We start from the raw sequence: 8,530 nt of genomic DNA, 5'->3' as shown, positions 1-8,530 counted from the left end.
GAAGGAAATTCCTTCCATTGAGAAGGAAATTTTTCTCCTTGCAAAAGATGCAACATTGACAGAAGTCCACTTAAACTCTCAGGGAACCCTAGTACCAGGTGCTTAGCTAACTGCTTTTGATCAGCAACATGGTTTGCAATGACAATTCTTTAAAGAATTTTTAACATTGTCATTGCAAACATGTAGCGATGAAACTTTCAGTGATACAAATTAGTTCAGTGGGATGGATAAAATTGTATTAGTTTAGGTGATGTGGTCATTTTTAATTAAACAGTGATGATTTTTATTTTTGAATTGCACTTCTAGAAATAGTCTCTCTCATTTTTAGGGTGCAGAGGTTACATTAGAATAAATATATTGAGTTGGTTTATCAATTGTAACCTTCTTGGGGTAACTACCAAGCAAATCCTAGATTTATTTGGTCTGTTAAATGCAAAGATTAGAGGAAACAATAGTAATAATTACTGATGAATTAGAAATAACCATGGATAATTCATGATGCATTAAATAAAATTAATAGGAGGATAAAGCCCTGTGGTTTTGAAGGAAAAAGACTGAACACTTTAACCACAGTGGTGGTGGTCTCCATTGTACCATTGACAAGGGAAGCTAGTAGAAAAGTGCTTGTTTAACACTAGTATTAAATTGAGTAGAACTTTATTGCAGGTAGTCCCAAAACTCAACCTCTTTAAATGTCATTTTGTGAGGAACTTTCAAACAAAAATTGACTAGACTTCTTTGGTTTTGCTTTCCAACTCAATAATTTTTGTAACAAATACAAAAGTAACTGAAGTTGGCTTTGGGTCTCTCATTTCTTCGGTTAATTCCCTGTTTTCTTAGAACAAGCTTTATTGGTGGAAAGAAAGGAAAATAGGTAAACCAGGCCAAAAAAACCTATGAAGGTTCCAGATGTGGGAAATCAGATTCCAAACATGGAAAAAAAATAATCATAGAATATGCATTACCTTATATTTAATAACTGGTTTAGCAAGATAAGTGCATTGTGAATTGATGCTTAAGTATGTGTGTGGGGGGGTAGATACTTCCATTGCTGTTCAATGCATACCTTTTTTTTAATATATGTCTTTACTGACATTTTACTTCATTTTTCTAATGAATGCTAAGATTTTGGACAATTTCAACCAGAAGAGCCACCTCATGCATACTCTGTAACAAGCCTGAGTGAGGTTTCATCAAACATTATCGGCTTTTGTGGCAGATGGGATAATATACAGCATCATTAGTGCGAGTAAATGAATGCTTTTAGAAAACTAAATACTAGCTTTAAATAGTTTCTACCACAATTGCTGGTTTTAATGCTTTCTTAGTCAGGCTAAGCTTGAAAAGTAACTCCTGCTGATTCTTAAGAGAAATCCTATTTTGGACTTTTTGCAAACAATGAAATTTTTATAATTGTTATATTGCTTCTGTTTCTTTCTAGAGTAGCGTATCTTGGAGCAGAATTCTCTACCATATGGAAATTTTGGCCACAGGTAAAACCATCAGTATATAGTGTCTTAATTCAGGCAGATGTGTGTGGGAAGGTGGAGGAAGGAAAGAAATACATCCATGAAGTACATCACTGTGCAAGGATACTGAACTTTGTATAGAGCTCTGCCCAAAGTAGTAGTCTTCTGAAATGCAAGCACAGTTAGTCCACAGACAACGCTGTTATTATAGGCCTGCTGCCTCTGGGATTGGAATGAACATCTCTGGATCTCACATACAGTATTTGAATTAGTATGCTGCCATGTTCTTATGGTGTCACTAGCTCAGGTACCTCTGTAATGTGAATTGATGGAAGTTGCAAAAAAGGATAGAGTTAAGCCTGTATATTCTAGTTGTCAGAATATCCCATACCTTTAAGGAACACTGTAAGGAGAGTGTTGTTCTTGTTACAATGCAGATACTGTAGCAGTAGACTAAAGCAGTAATATGAAGATTTGAAAAATACAGTGTTTAATAACTCTGGGTGCTCTGCTAAAACAGAACCTGAGAGAATTACTCACAAGCTGCTTGGGCAATGATTGTGAAATCCATATCCAACAGAAGCTTCCAGAAGATGGTTGTGATGTACTGGGGGAAGAGAAGCAAAATGGGCAATGCCCAAATGTGAAACCTAAAGATATTTTGATGAAACCATGCAAGTTATTGGAGTTTATGCTTAGCATATGGTTTACTTTTTCAGCAGTTACTTACTGTATAGGTGTATTCTGGAACAAAATGTTGGCAGAATACGTAAGAGTGATTCAGATTAAATGCTTGCATATGGTAGCTGTAGTTTGAATTTCTTGGAAGTAGGTAGCTGTACAATTGGACCCTAAGTTTGGCCACGGGATGCTGCTTCATGATTGCAATTTGCTCTCTCAGTAGAAGAAACATATATGACGGTTCCACTTTTAAATCTGGCCCAGGGAAGAGATAGCATTAAAACTGTTTTGGTTCTGCTATGCATTTACATATCATACAGGTTCTGCTATACATTTAGAGTTTAACCTGGGAACTAATTATAAGGCATAAATAGATTAAGTGAGATTAAATAGAAATCAATTAATTCTTTAGTGTTTGATTATCAGCACTGAATAATGGCCTCTTAGATCTCAACTCAGTTCTTTTTAGAAGGTTGTGCAAGAGTGACCTGAGGTGTATTCTAGGAGCCTAGGTGTGATAATATGTGGAAAAATTGTTAATTTGCCTCTATAGTGCTTCAAAATAATTAGCAATAGAAAAACTTGATGTACTATATGCAACTTCAATGCATCTGTGTAGAATGTGGCTTTTCATATATTACATTTGGCCTTTACAGTCTCCTCTTAAAAGAATGCTTTCTACCAAGCAGCTTCATTAAAGTTCATTCTGTTTGACAGATGTTTTCTGTCCATCCTTAATACTTGCACTGATGCATCCATAGATGCACTTTTAACACCAATTGTCGTTTTAATATCCTGTGACAATGCCGTTTACTATTGTCTCAGTCATGCCACAAAATAAGCATTCAGAAATACAACGTATGTAGCTGCTTTTGCCAGAAGATTATGGTCATGATTGCTTGGTTCCAGCAATGAGTTTCTGGTGTCAGCAGTCTGTCCGTCTGGCTTTTAGACTTGGCAACAACACAGACATTATAATGATGTTCCCTTTTAAGCATAGGCATTTGAGAATACCTGCTGACTCCAACAAGTACCGGTAATCACACAGTTCTATTAAATACAAGGTACTACAGAGGGTACCCTAGCAGAATCTGCTGGGGATATGAGTTGCTTCATAATGGTTTTGCTTTTTCTTCAGAAGTCATTATACCTTTAAATATTAAGATGTCCATATTAAAATGTAAGGTTTAGTATGACAAAACGTCTCCTTTGCGTATAACTTTTGTAGCATAATGCCAGTAATCACTGGAAGGTACATTTAAGATATATTATATTGAACAGAATCAAGTTAGTGGTGTATTTTTAGATTAGTGGTGCCCAAGGTCTGGGTTTCTAGGAATCTGGCCACACTCTCTCATCTGTCTTAGAATAATTCTTCTGTTTTTCTGTATGTGGTGGTACTGACTATAGAGGTGCCTTGAATTTATATTTTTGCTTGCTTTGTCTTCCTTTCTTAGCTTACTCCCAGGTCTGACTCTTGCTATGAAACTAGCCATCAAGGCTTTCAGAAAACTCCCCCCCCCCAAACAAGTTTAAGTATTTAGAAGTAAATAAGTAGCTCAAGAAGGCAGGAATTGCTAATTTCTGAAGACTGCAGTACTGGGAGAAAGCCTGAGTACAGTCTGTTGTGGATTTTTTTTACAGAGCAGTGAAGGACGGGTGCACATGCACCAATCAGCAAGATATGTGAATGATAAATTTCTTCTCTTCCTTACAGTGTATAGTACAAAAAGTTCCTCTGTAGGTCAAACCTAGAGGAAAACTATATTTAGGACTGACTTTGTGGTACATTAAAGGACTCCTGTCAGCTTTGGCAAGGACTGAAATGGTCTGGTAGCTTACTAATAGTCTAACTGTGGTAGACCTGATCTTTACTCATGCATGTAGCATCATAGCCAGGGCTTTATATATGATGACTTAAGAAAGCAAATTGGGCAGGATTGGTCTCATCTGTATTTTGTACAAGGAAGATGTGGGTACTTCAGATTTTACAAGGAGCTGGCGTGGGCTTCCTGAATGATCGAACATACTAAGAATATATTGCAATTTGGAAAACATAAGAACAAATATGAAACTAGTTAGGACTTACGTTGGCTGTGTCTGTACTGTGCAAACACCTCGTCTGGGATTTCAGAATCAAAACTATAATGCACTGTAAAAAATTTTAGTACTGGTGTCCACATGATACCATCAGAATTGATTGGAATAGCTGAACTGTGTTTCATAGAATCATAGAATGGTTTGGGTTGGAAGGGACTTTAAAGATCACCTAGTTCCAACCCCCCTGCTGCGGGCAGGGACACCCTCCACTAGACCACGTTGCCCAAAGCCTCATCCAGCCTGGCCTGAAACATTTCCAGGGATGGGGCATCCACAACCTCTCTGGGCAACCTGTTCCAGTGCCTCACCACTCTCACAGTAAAGAATTTCTTTCTAACATCTAACCTAAATCGACCCTCCTTCAGCCCTAAACCCATTACCCCTTGAAAGCTGGGAAGGCTTAAAAACTGACATTGTAGGATAGGTCATTGGTCTGCAGTTTAAGCCAGGTACTGTGGAATTGATGGGAACAGCAACAGACTGCTACTTCCTTTGTTTTCGTTTTAAAAGCCCCAAGAATTTGCCATTTAAATGTTGTACACAGAAGGGCACTCATGACAACCCACAAATGTGGAAGGCTTATGAAACAAAGTTTTCCATTCAAAAGACATAATATTATTTATCTGATGCAAATTTCTAGTGGGAGTCCCATTAGTAATTTTATGATGCCACCTGGAAGGAACAGGCAAAAATATTCCCATTTGTATTCAGAACAAAATACTTGAGTGTAAAGAGAAACAGAGTTTACGTTCCCCAAAAGTGGAAACTTTTTGTTGGTGGAAGGTAGTGAAGCCCTGTGAAATTCTGCAGTGCAACCTGGTACTTTTTAATCCATCTTTCAGAATTTGTGGGATGTCTCCACCTAGCCATGCAGCTCCACATTAAACTTAGAGCAAAAGGATTTAATGTTTAAATGGCTAATCAGTAGTTGATGATAATATGTTTGTGGCTTCCCTTATCCCAATTCAAAGCTAATCTTTTAGAGGGTTGAGCAGTCATCTGGTCTGAAATAAATACTTCTGGGAAAAGGACTAGGGTTATCAAAGCCATATCCATCAGCCATAAATAAACTATGTCCTGGAATCTTGTTTAACGAAAACTCCTGTGAGAGTTAGTAGATGACTTTGTCCGTATATGAGGTGATGGGAAGTTAGTCATTGCCTTTCTGGCACTATGGTTACAAGTGCTGTCTAAACAAGGAGTGCAGAATTAGGCTGTCTTACTTTCCATGGACTGCCAAATGTATGTATTTATTTAGGGTCAAGGTCTACTGAGTCCAGTGAGACTAGAGTTGAATCCCCATATCTCAGACCTACTTGAAACCATTTTAGTTTTTTGCTCCATTTCATTCACCTTGAGAACTTATGAATTGCTGAAAATCCTTGCTAAACTTGGCCTGCAGCTGAATCCTGATCCATTTCTGTTTTTTAACATAAGAATTCCTAACTGTGTATGTTCTAATATAATGGGCTGTAACCAATTAATTGCACAGCTATTAATAGAAGTACAAGGCAGTACATTGCAAGCTTGTTATTTTAACTTAGCCGTGAGACTCTGTGTTTGGTGAAAATACAAAGACGTCAGTCAAGCTGACAGACACAACCTCCGTCATCTTCTGTGCTCCTGCCCTTACCATTGTTCAGTGACGCGGAGTGTTCAGCATGGTATCTGGCAGTGGGAAACCTCTCCAAACAAATTGGGTGGCTTGGTGAATTCTGTACCTTAGCTGAGGGAATGGCAAGAAAATGTACCATGAATGCAAACACTAAATTATTGTATGAATGTTATGCCTTTTATAAATAGTTTCCTGAGAGAAGTGAATGATAGGAAACACATTAGCATGGGGAGCCTGCATGCAGGTAATAATCTGAATGCTAAGAAATTTTTTCCTCCTGACAGCACAGAATTGTTTTATAATTTTTTTTAAAATGTGAAATAGGTGTTTGACATGAGCGATTAAGGGAAGCTATTTAGAATTGCAAAATGAATTAAAGCTTTAAAATGTCTTTACACAGTAAAAGTACTGGAATTGGAATAATGAGCTAGGAAATTGCTTCTTTGAAAGGAGAAACATTTGAAACCAGAAACAATCTTCCAATTTTACTTCTCTGAGTTAAATTGCTTTTAATTCTAGATACTCAACAGTGATGTTGATATACATCAGGAGTCTCACAAATGGGGGGGGGGGGGTTGGTATGTTAGAAGTTTGCAAAATGTTGAAATCCCCTTTTTGGAGATTTTTAGGGAGTTATGTTTTTATGCATAGAAAGAAGGGAAAGGCCAGTGCCACTGATGCTGACTTTCACATTTCCCATGTCAACCTTTACATGCCATCCAGTGGAAATAGCATTGGTGTTTCTCCATTAGGAATATTGAGCATCTAGGAGGGTTTCTAGGTTTCTAATCCTGTTCCCCCTGCAGAGAAACTATCTATTATTTTCAGTGTAATGCCCCCATATTGCTGATCATAAACTTCCTTTACAAAGGTGAGTGTCATTGTTTACCTAGGATAAACTGCAGCACAGAAATAGGAGATGATTCATCCATCTTGTCTTAGTGATGTGGTGATTGAGCCTGCTGTTTCCTGATGGCTTGTGCTTTAGTCATATCCTCCTGTAAAGGTTGGCTCAGAGATGACTTCTCAAGGGCTGTGCTGACATTTTGTATTAATAGCAAGAGGGGAAAAAAATACTTCAGATTGAATTCATTCTTATTTGTTGTCCTGAAAGGAGACCCTGACATTATTTTATCATTTTCCCAAACTTTCATTTTGCTCTGTTGCTTTGGTTCTTGGACAGCCTGTTTAAAAAAGAATTATAATAATTAAAAAAAAAAAGAAATAAATTGTTCAGCAGCAGTTGTGAAAAGGTCTGGCAGCCACTCAGGGAACACAGAAGTAGATAGGGTGCAACCTGGATCAGAACAGATATGTTTGCCCTGTGCTAATAGAATAACTGCTAGTGTCACTTAATAGGGTGTGATTTTTTTTTTTTTCCTCCCTGTCAATTAAGAACTTTCTAGCTTTTTTAGATCTGGAGACTTTAATATTAAGATATTTCTAGAGACGAGTATTTTTCTCAAAAGCAGTATACAGTGACTCCCAGTGCATCAGGTGAAGATCTACAAGTTACCATGGCTACCCTAAGGCTTTTCCTAGTAGCATTGACTGAGCTCACACAGCTGGTAGCACTTGAGCTTGTGGCTGTGAATGACAGGAACCAAAAGGCAGGCTGGGTTCTGCTTCCACCAGACCTGCTCTGTTGCTGTACCACTGGAGCCTGTAGTTTCTCTGCACCATTTGTGCTGTAGGAGATGGCTTCTTGGAAGTGCTGATTCTTCCTCCCTCCAGCTTCCCAGACAGGCTCAAACCCTGCCATTATTGGTGAGCAAGAAGGTAAGAGGTTGTAGGGCTATAGATGGTGAGAAATGAATGATGAGAAAACCAAAATCCAAACTCCACCTGTTAGTGTCCAGTGGAAGCCCTGTGGTTCCAGTTGGAGTCCCAGTTGGGTCATTAGGTAGCATGTGTTTGTGAATATGCTGAGAGGCTTGAAGAAATCTGTGGTAACGAGGGAGGAATGTAAAGCTTTTTGAAATTGTGTTAATCCTGTAAAAAAAGTTTGTGGATTGCACAGGGTTTTGGTGGTTTTTTGGGGTTTTTTTTGTTTTTTTGTTTTGTTTTTTTTTTTAATTTAAGACATGCTTAAGGATAAATAGTGTTCAGTTAAATTTGGCATGGAATGGCTGACAGAATAAATAAGGAAACTGCTTAAGATTAGAAATGAGGGGAGGCTGGTTGAATGTGAGTTCATGGATAGGGTGCGATGGGCTAGACTGGTAGCTTAATGTCATTAAAGCATTGTAGAATTTGACTGGAGAGGTATTTAAGTTTTGGTGCCAGATGACTACTGAGCGGTTGTGCACGTAGTTTCCTTTAATTCTCCTGACAACTTTGATCAGTATGTATGAGAGACTTGTATAGATGGTAGCTCTTCCTAGACTGGATGTTTCCAGATGCTTTTTGTCCCAACAACCCCTGTAGGCTCCTGCTGCTTTGGCCGGACCTAGTGGCATTAGTTTCTGTGCTCCACTGAACCGCTCTCAGCTTATGCAAAATCCTGCATATCTTGAATCTAACCTTTGTTTGTTCTAGTTTAAATAAATGCTGATGTGTCTGTTCTTTGCACTTGCAAGTCCGGCAAACCCTTTGAATGTGCCTATATGAGTGGGATGGTTTGTACATTCAGATGATGTACATTTGGAAAGTTTTTGCTGGATGG

The sequence above is a fragment of the Grus americana genome, chromosome 8, assembly GCF_028858705.1.
Source record: "Grus americana isolate bGruAme1 chromosome 8, bGruAme1.mat, whole genome shotgun sequence".
NCBI lineage: Eukaryota > Metazoa > Chordata > Aves > Gruiformes > Gruidae > Grus > Grus americana.
This window is presented reverse-complemented; position numbering follows the sequence as displayed.